Source organism: Lontra canadensis, unplaced genomic scaffold, assembly GCF_010015895.1.
Source record: "Lontra canadensis isolate GAN:19392208 unplaced genomic scaffold, GSC_riverotter_1.0 scaffold189, whole genome shotgun sequence".
Taxonomy (NCBI): domain Eukaryota; kingdom Metazoa; phylum Chordata; class Mammalia; order Carnivora; family Mustelidae; genus Lontra; species Lontra canadensis.
The window spans coordinates 1169844-1192663 of NW_022631183.1; the positions used below are offsets into that span (position 1 = coordinate 1169844).

The following is a 22820-nucleotide window of genomic DNA, read 5'->3' on the forward strand; positions in this document are numbered from 1 at the left end:
TGTCTGTCAGTTGTGGAAATGGTGAGAAAGAAACAATGGGCAGAACTGAAGGTTTACGAGAGGTTTATAACCTTTAAGGTGTTTTATAAATGGTCTCTTGAGTTGAAATTTTTTTACTAATGATTTCCATGGATTAGATGAAAATAATTTTTTGTTATTTGTCTCCTAGGTACACTCTGCAGGTCCCTGATGAACCCAGGGAACCCTCCACCGTATCCGGGCCCTGGTCCGACGGCCCCATACCCACCTTATCCACCACAACCAATGGGACCAGGGGCCTGCCACCCAGGACCTATGGGGGGACCCTACCCACCTCCTCAGGGGTACCCCTATCAAGGATACCCACAGTATGGCTGGCAAGGCGGACCTCAGGAGCCTCCTAAAACCACAGGTACTGGGAATGGGGTGTGTATATGTGGGTGTGTGTGGGGCACAGTCCTATGTCACCAAAGGAAATTTTTGCATGTTTTCTTTGTAGAGAAGGCACTCAGGCCTTTGTGTGCCATGGTTGATGTTCTCAAAGCTTGGTGACTGCTTAGGGTGGTTTCTAATTCTTGAGAAGGACTTCTTTCTTGGGAGGCCTGAGTCAGTTCTGCCTACTTTCTCTATGTCTCTTATCGCTCTGGGGCTGATGACTTCCTGGTCGACGTGTTTCACGAAGGGACCTTCTGGAGTACTGGTGGGGAAGGTACCAGGTGGGTCCTTGCTCTGGCAGCCGGTTTTGGTTTTTTTAGATTTGGCCGGTCGAGGTTATTTTCTCTCTCTGTTGACCCGCAAGTCATCCTCTTGCCCCAGCTGTTGGGCTGATTTTCTTTACTTCCGTGTTTTTGTAATTCTCTTGAACCTGTGAGCTGAGTTTTCAGCAGGCCTGTGAGTTGTCCCTGTGTCCTAGAACAGTGCTACTCAAAGTTGCCTGTGCAGACAAGTGCCAGTCTGGGGACGGCTCTGAGAAGTAGAGAGTGTGAGCAACCAGTGAAGAACTTTGAGAGCAACTGGACATGGCTGCGACATTAGGGCAGGTGATTGGTATTTTGCAAAAAGTATCAGTAGAAAGGAAATGTCTTGAGAAGCACTGTGCTGGGTGTCTGGGTGACTTTTAGGACTGTTCTATGACCTTTTGGTTTGCAGAACAATTGCTGTGTTACTGTGCCTTCAAGTTTTTAAAAATGCTAATTCTTCCCGAGTGCTTGTTGTGTGCCGAGTGGACTCCTGAGAGCTTTGTTTACATTAACATTTAATCCTTGCAACATTCCTGTGAGGTTATTCCCATTTTATGGGAAGTCATGAAGTCACAGAGGGGACTAATGATGTGCTCCAGATCACCCTGCTAAAAGGGCAGATTCCCGATGGGAATCCTGAGGGTTTGGGTCGGAATATGTACCTATCACCTTTTTCTCCGGGTGAGTTTAGATTTTATCTATGACTTCAGGTCCATCTCTAGCTGAAGTGCAAGTGTGTAGTCCATTCTGTTAGCAGCCCCCTATCTGGTAACTGTTGCTGTTTCGGGGGGGGAAAGTCTTCTGAGCTGCTGTTCATCAGTGTCTGGTAATCAGTAAGGACTTAATAAAGGTGTGTTGAATGGATAGGTACCTGGGTGGATGGCTGATCTAAGCAGAACCCTGGGCTGTTTATGGTTCCAAGTTAATTTTTTTGTACTACAGAAATTGTAGGAAAAAATTGCTTTGTTTTTCTTGGGAAACCAGTTTTTTGGAAACCCTGGGATTGGAGGTACCAGGTGCTTATGACAATGGGGCCTCCCCGGGAGTATACTTGCAGTATGTCAAGGGGCTCCTAGGATGATAGTTACTAATAATAACTATAGCAACTAGTATTTCTTGAGGCTGGTGCCTGCTGTTAGCCTCATGTGACCTTCCCAAGAGCCCTGTAGCTTTAATCCTATGTCACAGAGGTGGAATCCGGGGCTTGGAGAGGTGGTATGTCAGTTATCCATCCTATAGCATAGCACCCCAAAACTCCGTGGCTTAAAACAATAATGATTTATTCTCCTGACTCTCTGAGTTGGTTTTATGGGATCTCTCCTGCGGTCACTTAATTCGGCTTGGTTTAATTCAGCTTGGCTGGGGCTGGCATGACCCAAGATGTTCTCGTTCACATGAGTGGGGTCCTGGTTTACCACCATGCGGCCTCTCTCTACCTGTTGTTTGTGATCTAGCCTGGTGTATCTACATGGCAGTTCATTTCCAAGAGGGTGAGAGTGAAAGTTTGCCAGCCATTTCCTGGGTAGACCCAGAACTGGCCCAGCATGGCTTACCCATATTCTCGTTCAAAGCAAGTCATAAGGGCAGCTGGATTCAATGGGAGGGGAACTAGACGTCATTGACACCCCCCACCTTTTTTAGTAACAACTTTTTAAAGAGATGATTCACATACCATATACTTAACCTGTGTCATGTGTACGATCCAGTAGTTCTTAGTATAGTCAGAGTTGTACGAGCATCATCACTGTAATTCCACAACATTTCATCACCCCAAAAGATACCCATATCCTTTAGCGGTAGCTCCCATTTCCTTAACCCTCCCCCTCCATTAAACTGTTTTATCTCTGTAGATCTGCTTGTTCTGGACATTTCTTATACATGGAATCCTACAACACGCAGTGCTCGCCACTAGATGCCACAGCCCTTATGTGGGCCTTTTAAGACGAGCTTCTTCCACTTAGTATAATGTGTTCAAGGTTCATCTGTGTTGTAAACATCTGTCAGTCCTCCATTTCTTTGTGTCGCCAGATAATATTCCATTTTAAGGATACACCACGTTTTCTTTATCCATTCATTAGTTGACGGACACTGCGCTTGGCTGTTAGGACTAGGAAGTGGCGGCTGTGACGACCGTTTGTGCAAAGTAAGCTCCGTGTTCTGAGGAGAAGTGTGGGGACGCGGAGCCAGAGCAGTCGTCAGCCGCCATCTCGGCAGATGCTTCACCACATGGCAGTCTGCCGCTGACAGTTCATGCCGTCCCCAGCCCTCCCCATGGACCAGCTCTGTCCACCCCCTTCCGAGAGCCCCAACTGTCTCCTCAGTCACCACATCCACTTCAAGCCCAGGGTGTCATCGTCAGCATCTAGACGCATGTAGGGCCTCTTCACTGCCATGCCACTTCCTTCCCTCCACACCCCTCATTCCCAGTTGGCCCAACCTGCACACCTCGGGGTGACACGGAATGTCACTCCTGTGAAGCTTGCCCTGTGTGTCCCACCGCTGGTAGGTGTTACCAGTGCCCCATGCTCCAGCCACACCCCTGGACAGGCTGCTTTCCAAGCATACCCCACCCCCTGAACTCAGCTCATTTTTGTGTTCTGTCTCGTCTGTGTCTGAATTCAGCCAGCCTCCCTGATGCTGTCCTAGTGTAGACTCTGACCACTGGTGGTTAGTCAAGACTCTTCAGGCTGTGAGTGATAGGCTGAAGTCTCAGCCCTAGGTATTAACCAACAGCAGAGGGTCATCAGAGACCCGAGTGAAGGCTCCAAAATGATGGATGGTGACCAAAACAGACAAAAAAGGGACTCTAAGGAGACAGAGACAATGCAAGGAGCACAACCCTGCTAGAAGAAAAGGGGGGAATATACCTCTAATTGCTTAGATATGTGAGAAGATAGATCCTAATGAAGTAAGACTAGGGATGCTGTATGAAAAGGAAGCCCCGGAAGGCTCAGAATAGCACTTCACACCCAATTGGTCCACGAAGCCATGGGGCTGTGTAGCCAGGATTCAAGGGGAAGGAGACTTCCCTGCTTGGTTTGGTAGAGGCAGAGCCACACTGCAGCATGGTGTGTTGGGGGGGGGGGGCATCTTCCGTCCCCGTGGTGATGGGTGGACTCCTGTCCGGTGAGGCAGTCTCAACTGCCACAGCTGCTTCTAGGTTCTCCTGACTATGCCACAGTTACAGAATGGTTTAAAGGGAAACATTAAACACAGCAGTATCTCCAGTCTTATATTAGGAAATATGCTTATTGAAGAAAGGTTCTGTGAGTTGGTTAGAAAGTAGTGAAAGAGAGTTTTAAATATTCAGTCACCAAAATAAAATGACAGCCCCTCAGCTACCTCACAGCAGCAGCAGCGGAAGTCCTCAGAGGATCACCCAGATTAATCGCCCTTCCAGGCTCCTGGCAGACCTCCCTTGCTGGCCCTTTCTGCTTAGCCCAGATGTGGCCTCAGAATGCTCCTTACCCCTAGTGCCCTGGGCAGGCTCTGTGAATAGGCTTGAGTTGCTGGATGAGATGAAGGCATTTGCCATCCCTTGCAAGGCTCACCCCCTCTTTTTAGAGAAACTCAAACTGAAGCTCAGAGAGGTTTAGTGACTGGCCCTGGGTCAGTGAGTTTGACCTTGGATGTAAGTCCCGATTCCAAGCTAAATATTTGTCTTTATTTTGTCCTAGTGCTGTGGTCCAGCAGGTTCCACAGCCCCTCTCAAACACCGCCTCAGGGCAGTACCTTCTTCACAGCCCATTCCCATCTCCCCGCTGCCACCACCCCCCCCCATCCGCCACAAAACAAACACAACACTTGGTAGCTCAGAGCAGGATATCTGCTTCCTAGTAGCAGATGCAAAGTGGAATATGATTAATCTGGATTCAAATCCCTTATTAACACCAGGACTGGGCAGGTTACCTAACCACCCTGATCTTTGCATGCCTGCCTCCCCTTGGAAACCTCACAGTGGCTGTCTTTGTCTCCTGCATCTCTGCCTCCCCCAGAGCCGTGCTGATACATCATATGTGCTCAGGAAATATGTGGTGGATGTGTGGAAATAGCACCGTTTTGAAAGGTGGTTGTGAATTTGTGTGAGTTGTCCAGGTCCCTTGACCTTCGAGCCCCTTCCCGTGCTATTCACCTTGGAAGTCCAGATGTCAGGGCTTTGTACATGTTCTTCTGGATTAGGACTGTCATATCTGGCAAGGTATTGATTTAAAATGAAATAGATTTGGAGACCTAGGTGGCTTAATCAGTTAGACTTTTGCCTCGGGCTCAGGTCATGATCCCAAGGTCCTGGGATCGAATCCTGCATTAGGCTCCCTGCTCTGCATAGAGTCTGCTTCTCCCACTGCCCCTCCCCTCCACTCATGCTCTCTTTCACTCTCTCTTTCTCAGGTAAATAGAATCTTTTTTAAAAAAATGAATATATTCTATTTCAGCAGAGTCCTTGGGCTGTCCCCATGGAGTTCAAAAGCCCAATTGGCCTTTGAACCGGGTTTCTAGGCCTGTCAATCAGGAACGAAAAATGACCTTATTATGGTTCTTTGTAACTTGAAGATGCAGAGGGGGAGTGCCTGTTCCTGGAGTGCCCTACTGGGTCATTGGCCAACCAACCAGACACTAAGCGTCGCCTCTCCTTTAGTCCAAGGTCAGCAGCTGGGGGCAGGGTGGTGATAGAATGACATTATTTCTCTTTCTGGATGCTCTTCTTGGTGTCTGCCACTACTGTCATCAGTCGTCATGAGGACGGAAGAGGAAGGAATTTAATGGTCTGGCATCTCTGGCTGATTGGCTTGGGGTGTGGAATTACAGTGTGGCTTGTTTGAGCTTTTTATGCTTTTTTTTTCATCAGAAACTCCTATCGGGCCCTTTCATTGCCCTGGGAAGCCTTTCCAGCAGAGATAAAGTCCAGCTCAGAACCTTTCTTGCCAGGTATCAGATGACAGTGTCCCAGCAAGGACGCTGCATGGTGCCACAGAAAGCCACACTGCTTAGGAATCTGGGTGGAGTTTCTCTGCTTCCCTGGGCTTCCATTTCTCTGTAAAATAGGGATTATGGGGCTGTGATGAAGAATAAAGTAATTGTCCTTATACAGTTAATGGCACATGAGGAAGTTGATACTCTCCTTCAGCCCAATAAATTTCTGAATTTTGCTTGTGGATAGGGCCCGTGAAGATAGGAAGTCCTCAGGGGCCAGGTGGGGAAGCCAGTTGCTGAGTGTCCTGCCCCATCTGCCCACAGGCCTGAGGCAACTGGGACAGCTCCTAAGTCCTCTGCAGTCAAGGCCACAGACCTGGTCTCCCTCCTCTTGCTCCTGCCCCTGCTGTCTGTTTTCTGCCCAGACCCCATGAGAGCTTCCCAGGTCACTGACAGTAAAAGCCAGAGTCCTTCCAGGGGCTAGCAAGGCCCACTCAGAGCCCGCGCCGTTCTGCACGCTCTGACCCCTCTCTCGGGCTGTCCTCCAGGGCCTTTGCTTTTTCTCAGAAATCTACACACCTTGTGGCCTCGTTTGGTCCATACTTAGCAGTCACCTAGTTAGCCTTCCAGCCGCTTCCCCTCTCCCTCTGCCTAAATGTGGCACCCCAGCTGGGTCCTCTCTGTCCCTGCCCTTCTCATCTCCCTTCCCACGTCATACTCTTTTGTGTTCCCTGGCTGCCTTTCTCCTCCTGCCGGGATAGAAGCTCCTTGATGGCAGGAGCCTGTGTATGTTAGGTTTACTACTCAGTTCCTACTGTTTGTCGAATGGTCGAGCGTCCCCTTCCCCCGTGATATGGTTTCCTTGCACAGGTGTCTCATGAGTCATTCTGCTTCAGGCTTCACCTCAGGTTCTCTTTCCTCCTGTACATCGAATCCTGGGAGAGGCCCTAGGAGGTACTGCTGGCTGAGTTTCTGCGGAGCGCCAGGTCTGATGCTAAACATGGCATCTCCTCCACCATTTCGTTGGCATGGCAGCTCTGTGAGGTGGGTCCTGTTAAGGGAGAGAGTTTGCCCAGGTCCAAGCTAATAAGTGCTGGAGCAGGCGCTCTAATCCCGGCTCTGACTTGAGAGCCTCTCTCCGCTTCACTGGGCCCCCTCCAGGACATGTGGCCGGTGGCCGTGGCCTCTGCTCCCTTGCTGCCTTCGAACCTGGCTGAGGTCCACCCTTGGCATACTTGATGCCTCTTTGGTTCTTCTTCCTTCTTGGCCTCCTGCTTCACCCTGGTCTCCTGCATCTTCAGGGGTCTGCAGAATACTCCTTTATTGTCTTAGCCTCAGTTTCTCTTTGTTCAGTCTTTTTAACCTTTGTCCTTCCTCTTGCATCTCTTAGCCCATATCCCTGGTCATTCATTTGAATCTTCTGATACCCAGATGGCGTTTACGTGGAATTCTGTGCAATGCCCCTCGGTTTCAACATGGGACTGGGCCAGCATCTTGAAGACTTTAGCCAATCCTGTCAGAATTGAGAAGCTTGTGGTTTCTGACACAACAAGTGGGTTTAGTCCTATATACTCTTTGCTCTGAGGAGGGGACAGATCCAGTGGCTAGAAGATGGAGGGCTCTAGAGAGGGAGGAGGAGAAAGATGAATAAGGAAGGGGTAGGAGGTGAAGGCAGTATGGTCCCCAGACCCAGCACTGTAGCTGCTAATTAGAGATGAAGAAGAGTTTAGAGAGAGGCAGGAGAGAGGACAGGTGAGATTCTGGAATAAGCTTTTTTTAAGCTGTTCCACTCTGGGCTTGGATTTGCAGAAAAGACCATTTGCACTACTTTTCCCTCCCTCACTGTCTTCATCTGCCTGGGTTCAGAGCAGAGTATTCCCTGTGTCACAGGGGCTTGGAGCTCTGTCACTCCTGGCTGGCCGTCAGTGGTGCAAATGGTCAGACCTGAGAGATGGAGCTTTGAGTCATTCTTGCCTCCACCTAGTGCTGGCCCTCACTTTTTCTCTGGCCCCTAAACATAGTAACAACTCACGCAGAATTTTTTTTTTTAAATACTGCATATAGTCCACATACACCATCATCTGAAATCACTTCTGTGTTTTTATTTGCTAGGCAATTCTTGCTAATGTGCACGTGTCATTTGTACCCGGCTGCCATCATAGCGTAGAGTCATGGTGTTGTATTGTGTCCTCTCTCCCTTATTTTGTCAAGAAGCAGCTTGCCTGTAGGGCACGGTTTCCTTGGGTAATTTTTTTAAAAAGATTTTATTTTTTTATTTTTTAGAGAGTGGGAAAGAGATAGAAAGAGGGTGGGGAGGCACAGAGGCGGAGAGAGAATCTTAAGGAGGCTCCACACACAGTGTAGAGCCTGATGCAAGGCTTGATCTCACAACCCTGAGATTGTGACCCTTGCCAAATCAAGAGTTGGATGCTTAACTGACTGAGCCACCCAGGTGCCCTTTCAAGATTTTGTTTTTTAAGTAATCTCAGAACCTTGAGATCAAGTGTCATATGCTCCACCCACCGAGCCAGCCAACACCACCCCACCCCACCCCGGATAATTAATTTTATTGTGAGGGGTGGTGGGGCGGTCTCATGCCTTGTGGGATGCTTAGCAGTCACCCTCAGCTTTATCCACTAAATGCCGGTAGTATCTGCTCAGTATGGCAACCAGAATGGTTCTGGACATTACCAGATTTCCTCAGGGCACAAATCACCTGCCTTTGAGAGCCACTGAGATGGAGTCTGCATAATGAAAAATTAAGTTGCCTGTTGCTTTTGAGTGCAGTGGCGGAAAAGGACTTCCTAATCCGCTTCATCAGCAGCTGAAAAATACATGACTTTTTCTGGTGGCCTGCCCAAGAAGAAGGTTCTGGAAACTTGGAACTACGTAGAACTCGCTCTCGACCTGTGACTGGACAGCCTTTGTTTCTGAGCCTCTTTTCAGTCTGGGGCTGGAGAACCTGGGTATTTGATAGCCATCCCGATATGAGAACCAGCAGAAGGCCACCTGGCTGGCTCAGACAGGGAGCAGGGTTGTGGGTTCGAGGCCCACTTTGGGTGTAGAGATTACTTAAGAATAAAATTTTTTAAAAGAGAAAGAACAAGAAGAGTTTTGAGTTCAGTGGTCCAAGTTTTAAAATATTGAATTGGGATGCCTGGATGATTCAGTCATTAAGCGTCTGCCTTCGGCTCAGGTCGTGATCCCAGGGTCCTGGGATGGAGCCCTGCATCTGGCTCCCAGCTCAGCAGGAAACCTGCTTCTTCCCTGTCCTACTCCTCCTGCTTGTGTGTTCCCTCTCCAGCTGTCTGTCTGTCAGCTGTCTCTCTCTCTCTCTCTCTCTCTCTCTCTCTTAAATAAATAAATAAATAGAATCTTAAAAAGCAAAATAAAATATTTAATATTAACTGTTATTACTAAATAATAAAAACTAGCTAAATAATAGAGCTAATACTTAAGTGGTCACTGTGTGTCAGGCACTTTAATATATTAACTCATTTAGTCATTCACTCCTTTAGGAACAGCCCTCTAAGGTAGGTCTTTTATTATCCCCATCATATAGATAAAGCCTCTGAAGCACAGAAAAGGCTAAGTTTTATTTGTGGTCACCCAGCTAGGAATGGGCAACAGATCCAACGCAGAAGCCCCTCAAGTGCCTCCCATTTACTGGACACCGCGTGAGCTGCCTGACGCGGGGCTGAGCTTTCTGGACAAGGCTTCAGTCCTTGCGGTCGTCCTTCAGGCTAAGTGGTACTTTCCTAGATTTTACAGATGTGGAACCAGGGACTTAGAGAAGTTATGATGTCTTGCCCCTGGGCTCCCAGGCATCTGGCCCGGGGCTGGACATGCTTCCCTGTGTCATCTGGCCTCCCACGAATGAGTAAAAAAACTTCTTTCTACCTTCATCTTCCTTTTTCCCTCATGTCAGGTACTAAGTAAATGTTACCATTTCTAATTAGATCTTGTTCTTCAGATGCTTCGTCTACACTATCTAATTAATCCATACAGCAGTCTGGGTGGTTTCTCAGATGAGACTAAGATTCGGAGAAAGGAAGTAATGTGCCTAAGGTCAGAAAGTAACTCACTGAGCCAGAAACTGAACCCAGGTCTGTCTGATTAGCCTTGAGTGAATATACTGGGGTCTTGGTACCAGCTTTAATTCTCATTCCACACACTTGTGACTTTAGTCTTTAACTTGACAGATCTACTCAGCAGTGCCCGCTGCTTTGATGAAGTCCCTCTAGCAACTGCTGTAGGTGTCATGGACCTGGGCATCGTGTGAAAACTTTTTTTTTATGATTTTATTTATTTATTTGACAGACACTGCGAGAGAGGGAACACAAGCAGGGGGAGTGGGAGAGGGAGAAGCAGGCTTCCTGCCTAGCAGGGAGCCCGATTTGGGGCTTGATCCCAGGATCCTGGGATCATGACCTGAGCTGAAGGCAGACACTTAACAACTGAGGCACCCAGGTGCCCCGTGTGAAAACATTCTGCTCACAGGCTGGGGGACCATAGGCTCCCAAAGTTGGCCTCGAATTTTTCCATTTTCTTGGATATCGACATACATTCTGGTTTGGTCCAATACTTTATGCAAAACACTGTGTTTTGCCTTTTCAGCAGCCTTGGCCTGCCCAGCACTCAGGGGTAATGGAGTATAAAAAGGCAGCTGCTCTTTACAGATTCAGTTGACTGAGCCTGCTGGTGGGTTGTGCTCAGTGCCTGCTGACTGGGAGTGGGTGGCTTGGCCAGACCTGGCTGGCCCAGGGGAGCAGAAGGTGTTGGGAGTCTCACTAGCTCCCAGACTAGCTGGCTTCGTTTTTCTTACCCCCTTCCACCCCGGTGTGGCCTGGGTTTTCTGCCCCAAGACTCCTTTTACCTGGTCTTGAAACATGACCTGTACATTCACATCACCTCTCGCAGAAGCTTTTTAAAGTTATATTAACGTAAACAATAAGGAAATTGGTTTGGTGGGCATAAGAGGGAAAACTGCTTAGGGTAAAAGGCATGTAGGGAAATTAGAAGGTTCAGGTGGGACTGTGTAGGTCAATGTCTAGGACTGGAGCCAAGACCGTGGTGTTGGGACCTCCAGTGAGAGTGGGGTCACCTAGAGTGACAAGGGACTTTCCCTAGAACATACCCTTCCAGGTAGGAATCAGGCATTTGCTGCACTGAAGGGGCCAGCTCCACAGCTCTGACCATACCACCGCCTGCCCCCGCCCCCGCCGCTGAGGTGGCACAGGGCCTGCGGATACCTGGTGCCTGCTTCCCAGTGGTTAGCCACAGTGGGGATGAATCTATATTCTGCTTATAGTGTGGTTCCCCAGGGTTGTCCTAAAAGGCAGGACATGACAGAGGGTGATTTAAACATGCTCACCGTGAAGATGAGGCTCGGTGTCCACATCTGCGGTTGAGGGCTTATCCCAGCAGCTGCTACACCGGGCCGGTGACCCCATCCAGTACGACTGGGGGCCAGGAGAATGGCTCTTCCCACACCATGACTTAGGGCACCTCGCCACACCCCAGGCTGCTGCTTCTCAGCCACACCCCGGTTTTCTCACAGAGAAACGTGGCCTTGGTTTTAAAATAACTTCTTAAATTACAGAGATAGCTCTTCCTTATAGAAAGTAGATGATACCTGCAATTTTGCTCCCCAGAGATAGTAGTTAACTGTTTGGTATGAATCTTTTGCCTTGTGTTCAGTTTTTTTTATGAGGCAGGCCTTGCTGAAATTCAGCTAGTGTGTTAGTCTCTGTTCAGGGAATACATTAGCAGCTACCTTAACGCTGCATAAAAGTATTGTTGGGTAGCTGTTTTGTGTGTGTGTGTGTGTGTTTAAGATTTTATGTATTTATTTGTCAGAGAGCACAAGCAGGGGGAGCGGTAGGCAGAGGAAGAAGCAGGCTCCCCGCTGATCAGGGAGCCCATTGTGGGGCTCAATCCAAGGACCCTGATATCATGACCAGGAACCAAAATCAAGAGTCAGACACTCAACTGCCTGAGCCACCAAGGCCTCTGAGGGCTCCATTTTAGATATCAGTCCCTCACTGCGGACTTCATGCAGGAGTGTCTGATTCTACCCCTACCCCCACACAAAGTTTTATTGTTTTGAGAGACCTCAGTACAGTGTAAAACTCTAGAATATAGGTTGCTTTTCCTTTTTGCCTTTTACTTAATTCATAGAATAGCAGCAACAATAGTAGCTACAGCCTTTTGCCTGTTTACAGCACTGTTCTCAAGGAGGTCATCGTATAATCTTCCTAACAGTCCCAAGCGGTGGGTTATTTTATTGTCTGCAGTGTTGAGGTGGGGAAATGGAGCCCCAGAGAGGTTAAGGGAGTTGCCTCTTCCTTAGATGGATGGTGCCCGATGCAGCAGGCTTCACCACGTGACGTGGTGCGCCTGTGTTCGGAGGAGCTGGGCCTTGTGGAGCACAGGAGTGGAGGGCCCTGCTCCTGCCCTGTGAGCTGAGCCAGCAGTTTGCTGGGGGCCAAGTGACCCGCAGAGGCAGACCAGTGAGTGGACCCTGGCAGTATGTGTGGCCTGCCCAGGTCTTCTGTGCCAGACTTACCTGGTTCCCCTCCTCCAGGAAGCAGTGACTTTTCTGTTGACTCCTACGGAAAGCCTTCCCAGCTTGCGGCAGGAAGCTCGCTGCTGCTTGCTGTCAGGCTGCAGCTCTTCTGGTTTTGAGAGGCTGGTACTGCTCCCCGAGTCTTCCCACTGCTGGACTCAGTGGCTTTTTCATCATTTGCTCAAAGGTGACTTATATGTCCAGGCTGAGATCCTGATTGGAAAGGCAGCACCCTTTCTAGAGATGCCCTTGGAATGTAAAGGCTTTCTGGAGCTGAAGAAGGGAACAGAGCCCTCTGCCCACCAGACCCCCGCCCTGCCTGCCTGCGCTGGAGCACCCACTGTCCTTCTAGGGATGTCCCTAGATATGTATGTGTGGCACAGAGAGCTTTCTCCTTGGGGTCCCAAGCATCTGACCCTTTTCCCAGGGACACACCTGATTAAAGGCCATAAATTGGGAGTGGCCTGGGAAAGATTTCACTTTCCTTAGGGAAGAATTGCCATTAGACTTTTTTTTGCAGTGTTTTGGTTCCCTCTGAGCTTTTCCATTTACCCTTGAAATGACTCCCTTTGGTAGCCTGCGATTCTTATAGCCTGATGGATTTTAGAGACAGTATGAGATTGTATTTGAGTTCTTAATGGGGAAAATGGATTTTTGCCTTTGGGTGGGGTGTATATCACGGGTAGTTTTATGAAGCCTCACCCCCCACAAAACTCGTCCAGTTTCCCCGGGCAGCCACGGGTAACCACGGACTGATAAGGGCTGTGGGCAAGATGCCCTGTGCCTATAGAGCTAAAGGAAAGATTCCCAAGAGGCCTGTCTGGAGAAGCTGTCTTCTGTGGGGTCCACTCTCCCTGGGTTAGCCAGCCTCTGGACCCTGAGCTCCCTCTACTCCCTTGACTCCCCAGGTCTCCTCCTGGTCAGCCTGATCCCCTTTGGGGTAAAGTGCCCGGTTCCCATACCAAGGACTTTTATCAGCCACTGCAGGAAAGTTGAGGCTAAGCAAGGGCTCGTGAAGGGTTTGAGCTGACAGGAGGAGGAGTGACTCCCTTCCTTAAGAGCTTAAAACTGATAAGGCCTTCATATTTTTTCTTAGTAATGCTCTGCTGTTGCTTCAGAGAACAGCCAGCTAACTCTCTACCTGCAGCTCGCGTGGGGTGTGCTAAGGAGAGGTAGATGCCTCTCCTAGCCCATTTCTGAGTCCCTTGTTTATTCTTCAGACAGACTCTCGTACCAAGTGAAAACTGCCCTCGGAACCTCCCTACCAGCTTTATATTAGGCCTGTGTTGCTTCCGGGGCTCAACAGTTAGGGAGTTCTGCCTTCTGACCTTCTGATCTCTTGTCTTGGGAGGACTAACAGCAGCTCACATATACTGAGTACTTGCTGTATACCAGGCTGCGGCCTGTGTGGATTAACTCATTAAGTCCCTGAAGAGCCTGGTGAGGGCATGGGTGCTGTTAGGATCCCTATTTTGTAGGTGAGGAGCCTGAGCCTGGGAGAGGAGGCCACACCCTCTCGGCGGCACCCAGTGTGGACCCCAGGATATCCAAGTCTAGAGCCCCCTCTCCTCCTCTCTCCCGGGTCCCTCGGCCAGCTACTAGGCCCAGGAGCAGTCTCTTGGTGCTGCTTCTGCTTTGATCTGGGGAAGGGGCTCCTGTCGATGATGGTGGTGGAGCCGCAAGAGGGTTGAGAGTGCTGGACTTTCCGAGGGAGCTGAGATGCTCCCGTTCCCCACACTTGGTGGTGCGGTGAATAAACACACGAGATGGGGAGCAGAAGTCTTCTGTCATTCCCCACATGTTGGTGGCTCCCCACGTGGCCACTCCATTTCCAAGGCTAATAAGCGCACTTAGTTTCCCACTTCAGGGTTCTCATTGCAAGGATTAGCTGCCTTTTCTGGAAATGGAAATGGAAATTTTCTGGCAGTGGAAAGGTGGTTGGTCATGTTAGAGACTTTGTTTGACTGGGCTTCAGTAGCAAGCTAGCTAGAACTCACCCGTTGACCACAGAAGGAAGCTGGTTTCCTAGACTCCAGCCCTATCTCCAGGCTGACAGAGTCGTAGTCACAGCCCTACAGACCAGGCCACCCCTCCATCTCCCTTTCTCCACTGGGGACGTCTCTGGCCTCACATTCACTAACTATCACATATCAGTGGGTGAGGACCCCTTACCCTCAGTGAGGTTCAGTGATGGCATGTGGCAGGGTTACAGAGCAGAGGGGATGATCGCAGATGACTAAGTCACATTTCTTTCCAGATCTATAAGCATGGCCATGGTTGCTCTGAGCTGGTGGGCAGGGAACTAGGAAGAATGGACTGTCCTTACCAGTGAGGTCTGCCTTGAATTACCTCCGCACATTCATTGAGCATGGTCATCTGTTCCATCCCTGACCTCAGACCTCACCTTGTCCTCACCAGGGCTCTAACCTGAGGTGCAGTCAGGTGAAAACGCAGCTCTTTTACTTTTGCACAATTAAGCCTCACTGTGGAAGGAGGAAACAGCCGAGGGTGCTTTGTATAAATAGATCGGCTAGGACTGTTAATGAGTAACATAGAAATCTCGTACATGTAGAAGCCAGTTATGGTCTGTATACCTAAGATAAAAACATACTTTGGGTTCAGTAAAAACGATATGGCAGTGTTTACCTTGTTACAAAATGCAGCTGGTCCTATTTGAATGAGACTCCTGAGGCCGCCTCTCCGTGTGAGTCAGAGTGGCCTGGTAGATAACAGCACAGCCTGTGCCTGTCTGTGCCTTGGCTTTAACTGGTGGGACCCAACAGCCACCTCCTTGACGATCTCTGCCCTTTTGGGCAAGTTCTAAAGAGCCAGCTCCCCTCAGAGTATCCTACCTCTCCATTTTTTTCTGTAACCCAGTGCCTGAAAACCAGGAAAATAATAATTTTTCTGATTTCTGTTTAGCTCCCAAAATCATGATGACATTGTTTTATATTCAAGAGCCAGGGGCATTGGGAGTTTGTGGTCTCTGATCTCTCTCTCTCTCTCTCCCCTTGCTTTGTTTCTGCGATTCCCTGGTTCCAAGCATTTTTCCTTCTGCTCAGCAGGGGATGAAATAACAGATCAGGCATGAACCACCTTCCCTACCATCCCCTCCTTCGGGAAGGGACGAGGGGCAGAGGGAGAGAATCTTTCAAGCAGACTCCCTGCTGAGCGGGGAGCCTGCCGCAGGGACACAGGGCTCCCTCCCACAACCCATGAGATCGTGGCCTGAGCTCAAACCAAGAGTCAGATGCTTAGCCGACTGAGCCCCCCATCTGTTGTTGATCCATTCCTCCAGCGAGGGACACTGGGGTGCTTCTACTCTCTGGCTGTTGTGAATATGCTGCTAAAAGCATGGATGCACAGATACCTGTTCGTGTTCAGGCTTTCAGTTCTTATAAAGCGCAAGGAGCCAGATGTCTTTGAAGGTCAGTTTCTGATAAACTGCCCTGAGGGTGAGGCTTGCAGACCAAAAGTGAGCTTTACTCACCATCTAATTTTAGACTCCAACTTAAGCACCACTGGTCACTTGTAACATCATGCTTCATTTGATATTTGATAGGCTTTTGCAGTGTATTACGATTCCAGCCTTGCATATTACCTCATCATCTACACTTAGTCGGCCACTACTTTGTGATTGTGGAGGCACCTTGTCACTTGCTGGTGGGCACCGGGGCTAGGCAGTGCACCTTATTTTAGCTGGCTTGCTCCTGGCGTGCCAACTCTTTCTGAGTCGTCCCCCCGCCGCTGACCCAAGTTGTGCTGGTCTTTTGACCTTGTCCCTAGATCTGGCTCCATCTTGGGACCTAAAACCCTGAACCCACTGATGACAGCTGAGGCTGTTGAGACCTCCTGTCTTCCCCCATGGCAGCTTTGTGAGGCATAGTATTCTCCCCCACTTTTGCTGGTTCTCATCATTTGTTTCCATTTCATCCAGTTGTTGTTGTTCTTCTTCTTCTTCTTTTTTTAATATTTTATTTATTTGTCAGAGACAGAGAGCACAAGCAGAGGAGCAACAGGCAGAGGGAGAAGCAGACTCTCTGATAAGCAAGGAGCCTGGCGTGGGACTCGATCCTAGGACCCTGGGATCATGACCTGAGCCGAAGATAGATGCTTAATGGACTGAGCCACCCAGGTGTCTAATTTCATCCAGTTCTTGTACAGCATTTAACATTATTAGAATTATATGTAAGTTTTTTCCTCCAAAAGTGCAATATTCTTCTGAAATACCTTAGCATTTGACGTTGCCACAAGGACTGGTCTTCCCCTACACCAGTTTAGACCTTGTCCTGGGGGCCTTGGCAGCGGGTGAGGTGCACACACCTGGAGGGTGATGGGGCTTTGCGGGATTCAGCTGTCCTGTCATGGGTCTCTCTCCTTCTAGAGGAGACTTCCTTAGGCCAGTGTGCCTCTGCATTTGCCAGACCTGTTCAGTTAGGGAGTAGAGATGGCTGGGTGTGAAATTCTTTTCTGGATGCCTATATGGTTATTCTCTTAATTAATTTCTTATTAGAAATTCCCCAGATCCACAGATGAGCCAACTTATAGCTCTTCTGCATGGTCAAGGACACTATGAATTAACCAGTGCCCAGGTGGGCTCTGAGCCCATGACCCGATGAGAGTGTGGGCTGTGCAGCCAGCTCTTGTAAAATGAGGCCAGAACCCTGTCTCTGCCTGCGTGAGCCTCCTGTCCTTGGCTGGAAGGTTCTCGGTGCTGCGTGTTAAGGGAAACTGCATGCTCCTCGTTCCCATCCCTCACACTGCGTGGCCTTCCTGTGCGGCAGGCCCTGCGGGGGACACTGCGTTGGGAAAGCCCGTTCCCGGCACTTGAGGAACTTGCACTTGAAGAAGACTCAGTCTAGGTAGGGCATTCAGAAACCCTGACGATAAAGCAGCCATTTCTTGGAGATTCCTGTGTTCTTGTTCTGTTTCACTGACACATGGGAAAATGGAAAGATGGCTGACATACTGTGGGAAAGTCTCCTGTTCTTTCCCCAAGCTGTGCTGGGCACTCATCAACACGGACTTTTGGGGAGCCTTCCCTTTTCATCCAAACACTCGTCTGGGGTCTGTTTCTGCCGTCTTCTTAAGCACTGCTTGATATTTCTGAGGCTGTTTCCGGATGACTGTAATGATAGTGAGAGATATCCTTGCTGGGCTGGGTCAGGAACGCCCCTCAGAACCCCAGGTAGTGGGGACCACGCATCTTGGTGATGCATGGTCTGCTCCTTTTGTCTCCTGCTCTTCTCAGGGCTGACTGTTAGCTTCTCCTGCTGTTCTGGTACATACTCCCAGGAGGGGAGAGGATCAAGGCAAAACTTATTGCTAATGCATTTTCATCTCTTTGGGGCCTCATTACAGGTACCACTATGAATCCTGGTTTTTTGCAGGTGAGGACACTGAGGTTCCAAGAGGCAAGGGGAGGGCTGAGTCATCGGGGCAAGCCACCCTGAGGCCCCAATCAAGAAGCAAGGAGGGAGCATACATGAGTCTAGGTTAGCTGAGTTGAGAAAAGGCAACAGTATTTCCAAGGATGGTGGCTATTTAGTCCCCTGATGGTCGCCTTTTTTGGGTTTGTTTTAGATGCTGGAGGATGAAGGGCCAGGTTTGCCAGAAAGCAGATCAGATGCTTCTCAGCGTCGGAGAGAGAGGGGTGGGGTATGGAGGAAGAGCCATTCACACAGTAACCCAACCTCAAGCTTGGTCTTTGGCCTAAACGCTGGGAGGGGCCCGGCTGATGAATCAGGCAGCTATTCCTGGAGCTGACATGAGAAGGAGAGGGGACACTCTTCTGCCCTGGGGCAGGCGAGCCATTCCTGGGGCAGGCGAGCCATTCCTGGGGCAGGGAGAGAAGAAAGAGGTGGTTCATGGAGTGCACACACAGATCCCAGAGGCGGGCTGTCTGTCCGGGAGGGCTGACAGCTGGCAGGTGCCTAAAAACACACAGTGGGGTTTCCTGCTGCAAAGGGTGGCCACAGAGCCCTGGGTGCCTGGGCCTTTCATTCGGGGGGATGGGCTGTCACTAGGCCTGGGCCTGACAGTCAGGATACAGGTATCTCTGGCCCTTGGATTATAGACCCCATACTGCTTTCCCATTTGTCCCCATGCTAGCCATGCCATCCTTCCGTCCCAAACTCAGCCTACCAGCTCCCTGCCCCCGGAAGCTGCTCTGTCCTGGGCCCTCCTGAGTTTCTCAGAGCCCTCCTTCCCAAAGATGTGATCCCAAAGATGTGACCTTGACTCTGGGCTCTGCTGCCATGTGGTTGGTTGAGGCCAGAGGAGGAGTGATGGGGACTGTGTATGTGTGTGGGCTGGGGTGAGGGCAGGGCCTTGAGCTGCTGGCAGATCCCCCTCCAGCAGGGGCCTGCTAGAAATGGGGCATGGTTCTGTTCATTCACCCCCTGCCCTTGGAGTGGATTTGGGCCATGCCCCTCTCTTGGACCTGATGGCAAAGAGCCAGCTTATCTTAGGACCCTTTGCTCCCAGGTGAGCCTGTGATTCTGCCTCCCAGCCTCTTATTTCTAAGGCTTCTGCCCAGAGTCAGTGAGAGCCCCCTCCTCTCTTCCTACGTGGAGCTATCTGCCAGAGGCCCGCTCAGTCTGGGGAGGGGTCTGCCTGCCGGGCCATGGTCATTTGAATAATAGTGATAACATCACAGAACATTGATTGAAAGCCTCATAGTTCACTAGGCGCTGTGCTAATAAGCATTTTATGTGCCTGAGCTCCAGATTTTCCCAGCAACCTGTGGGGTGCAGACTACCAGTGTTCCTCCTGTATTACAGAAGTGGAAACTGAGACTAGAGAGGCTGTCACCTGCCCAAGGTTATATGGCCAGTACGTAGATGAGCCTATATTTAAATCCAATTTGATAATGTTTTATTAAAAATCTCTGTTCTTAAATCCTAATTGTGGTGCCTCCCACTAAACTGGAACAGGGTGTCTTTGGGAATTGTGACCTGGATTGGAGTAACAGTGTCAGGTAGGGAGGGTTCCTTCTGGGCTTCTCTCTGAACTTCCCATCTCCAGAATCTGGTTATAACCCTACTACCCACCACCCACACACACCCGCAGAGGCTCTCACACACTCACTCTCTGTCTTCCTGCTGAACCTGTTTCCTGGGAAGAGATGCTAGAACAGCTGGGGCCAGCTGTGAGGAGGAGGCTGGGGAGCTGAGGCGGAGCTGAGCACACAGCTAGTGCCCCCTGGACCTCCTGCACAGTGGGGCAGAGGTACACTTGTCCTCAGCGGAGGTGGGGGTAAGGGGGCGGGTGTTGGGTTCCGGGCAGCTGCCCCTTGGCCCTACAAACACAGCCCTCAGTGGGTGCCCGCCTCCTCATAGCAAACCTGTCCTTACCCAGCTATATGCCTGGTGTCTGAAACCCAGAGGAAACTCAGCCCAGAGAATGAACACTTTTCTTTGGATTATCAGTCACTAACACTAGCATGTACCTGGAATGGGGTTCTCTGCCTCACAAAGAGGAAGGATGGGCCCGCCTCCCACACAGCACCCCAAGGTCTCCGGAAAGGGACTGTGATGTAGGAGGCTGACGTCAACGCAGGGCGAGTCTAATGAGCAGCCTTCCCCGTGGGGGCAGACAGGTCTGATCTGGGTCTTGCAGAAGCGCTGAAGGTACTGGAGGCCTTCAGCCAGGGTGGGTAGCAGGGCTGCCGCACATGGGTGGATGCAGACCCCTGGGATCTATGCAGGCTGACTGAGCAGTCCCGGGGCCTTGGGGAAAGTGTGTCAGGAGGAGGAACCTGTCCGCTTTGTTTTGTTTTCAAGGCAGGGGAGGGGCAGAGGTAGAGGAAGAGAGAGAGACTCTAAAGCAGGCTCCATGCCCAACATGGAACCCAGTGCAGAGCTTGATCTCGCAACCCTGAGATCATGACCTGAACAGAAATTAAGATTCAAACGCTTAACTGATTGAGCCCCCCCAGGCGTCTCAGACCTGGGTGTTTTGAGCAAAGGAGTGACGTGGTGGGCATTTAAGTGCAGAGCAGTGGGCGTGTGCTACGTGAGAAGTCAGGAAACACATGTGAGTGCTACCTTCTAGCTGATCTTGGACAGACCGTTGTAGACTTCTCTTGAGCAGTTGCCTCCTCTGTAACATGGGACCACAGTGGGTTTTTTGCTTGTGTAAGCACAGGGCTGTACAGACCTCAGTCCGGAGACGAAGACAGAGATGGTGAGGGCGGAGTCCAGGAGTGTTGGGCAGGTGCCTTGGCTGAGGTGGCATCCAGCCCATGTTGCTGCAATCCAGGCTGGTGTTGGAGGGCCCGAAAGGAGAGCGAGAGCAGAAGTGTGGAGGGGATGTTTGCAAGATGGAGAGGATGGGCCTAGTGACCTTGTTGCCGGTGTCAAGAGGGCCAAGGGGTGCGGTGGGCACTATTTCAGGGTCCACTGAGTAGGCACTGACATTCCTGACAACACTGCTGAGGTGATGGGCAGGCGGGGGCATGGTGAATAGAGGGGTTCTGCTGAGGAAGCCAGAGGAGAAAGAGCATGATGGTCGCCTTCAAGGTTAAGCAAAGAGCAGAGCCACGGGAGTGGTCAGGAGACCTGAAGATGGCCCTCGGAAGACTGGAGTCCTCCGTCTGTGTACAGGCGGGGGGGACCAGGCGTGGGGCTCAGCCTTAGAATTATACCCCTTTGGGAGTATTCTCCAGTGTCCAAGCCACTGAGAGAGAGTGGGGAGCTGTGATTGGAATCTGCAGCTCACTAGGTTTGCCCAGACCTGAGAGTCAGCAAGGCCTGAGAGGAATCAGAATTGCCTTGAAGCCATATCTCATAGGTGGGACTTGGGGTCATAGGGGCCAGGTCAGGCTATGAGAGGAGCAGGAATAACTGGGAGCCCAGATCAGGTGGAGCTGGGCTGGGGGTTGGGTGGGGTGGCCGTGTCCAAGTAATAGTGACACAGGGACAGCAGTCCAGGGCTAAGGCCAGTCCACCAGGGAGCCCAGGTCGGTCAGTGACAGCTGCCCCCAAAGACCCAGGAGCTAGCAGTTGTGGCAGAGGCTAGAAGGGGTACGAGGTGTGCTGAAACTGGATGGGCCCGCCCTCCTGCCAGGGGTGACAGGAGCCGGCAGTGACAGTCCAGAAGTGTGTGGCTTTGGAATCAGACAAGCCTGGATTGAGGAAAATGTAAAATGCAAAGTAAAATCCTCCACCCCTTGCCATACCTTGATCTTTATGTTTCTTGTATTCTTTCCGAAACTTATTTGTGCATGTGTGTGTATTCTCTTCTTTGTACAGATCAAACAGAGCGTGCGCATGTACCTTGGTTAATTTGTTGGCAACATGGAAGAACCATCTAGTTCTTTTTAATGGCTGTTTCCTTTCTGTCTTCCAGTATGCATTGGTTTAGCTCATCTCTCCACTGGACACGGAGGTGGTGGTCCGGGGTCACTTTGATACCAGAGCAGACACACATATCTGAACGCTGAGACCATTGCTTCTGTAGGAAAAATCCTAGCTGTGGATTTTGTGGGTCAAAAATTGTATGCACACCCCCCCCTTTCAAAGGGGTTCTGCCAGTTCACACTTGTGATAGTGTTTCAGTTACGAATGATGAGGGCAACGTGCAGCTGTTGTGAGGATTCAATGAGAGAATGTGGAAAACTTTGAGCCAGCGCCTGTGCCACCAGGCTGCACGGCAGGGCTCACTAGAGCCAGATCACTTTGGACAAGCACCAGATGAGGTGCTGGGGTAGGTTTCGCTGTAGCTTGGGGAAGGGGAGGTGGCAGGAAACCATGGTCTGACAGCTGCTGAGCAGATGTCTTCTGCATTCGCACATCTAAGAAACGTTTCATGAGTTCCTGATGTGTGCTGGACATGGGAGTGGAGATGGAGCCTTAAAGTGGCCAGGCGTGGCTCCCCCTCTCATGGAGCCCACCCTCCAGGGTCTCCATGGCCGGTGCTGCATGCCACCTACATAGGATGCTGCTGCTCGCAGAGTCCCCTCTGATCAGGTCTCTCTCTCCCCCGCCCCACCCCGCCCCTCAGTGTACGTGATGGAACGGGAAAGGAAGATGGACACCGGGTGTCAGGCAGCCCTGGCCGCATGCTGGGCCACCCTCTGCTGCTGCTGCCTCCTGGACACCTTGGACTGAGCGGCCGGGCCCCAAGTGCTCCCTCCGGGCCCGCTGCCTTCTGTTACTGCAATAAACAATTAATGCTGGACCATTCCATTTTTTTCTTTGTTTGAAAAAGATTGCATCTACAGATGTTTACATTTTAGCACCTACGATAGGTGTGAAGTGGTATCTCACTATCCTTTTAACGCATTGACTCAGCAATTCTGTACACGAGGCATTGCTCACCACCATAATAAGTATGGTCACTGTCTGTCACCATACAGCATTATTACATCATTATGGACTGTATTCCCCGTGCTGTACTTCTCATCTCTGCCACTAACTTACAACTGGAAGTTTGTACTGCTTCATGCCTTTCTTTCAGCCATCCTCCTACCCACTTGCCGTCTGGCCACCAGTTGTTGTCTATTTCAGACTGTTTTTTTATTTCACTCAGCATCATCCATGTTCTCCCAAATCACCAGACCTCAGTCATTCTTTTTTAGGCCTGAGTAATGCTCCACTGTGTGTGTGGGGGGCGGGGGG

The 22820-nt window shown here is 50.4% G+C and overlaps 1 long non-coding RNA gene across 1 annotated transcript; it reads left to right on the forward strand.

Moving 5' to 3' along the window:
- The first annotated feature begins 282 nt into the window (after positions 1–282).
- Positions 283–22381, forward strand: LOC116861052. The gene is made up of 2 exons (XR_004381399.1): positions 283–391; positions 22204–22381. It is a non-coding gene; the product is annotated as an uncharacterized LOC116861052 (long non-coding RNA).
- Positions 22382–22820: the final 439 nt, after the last annotated feature.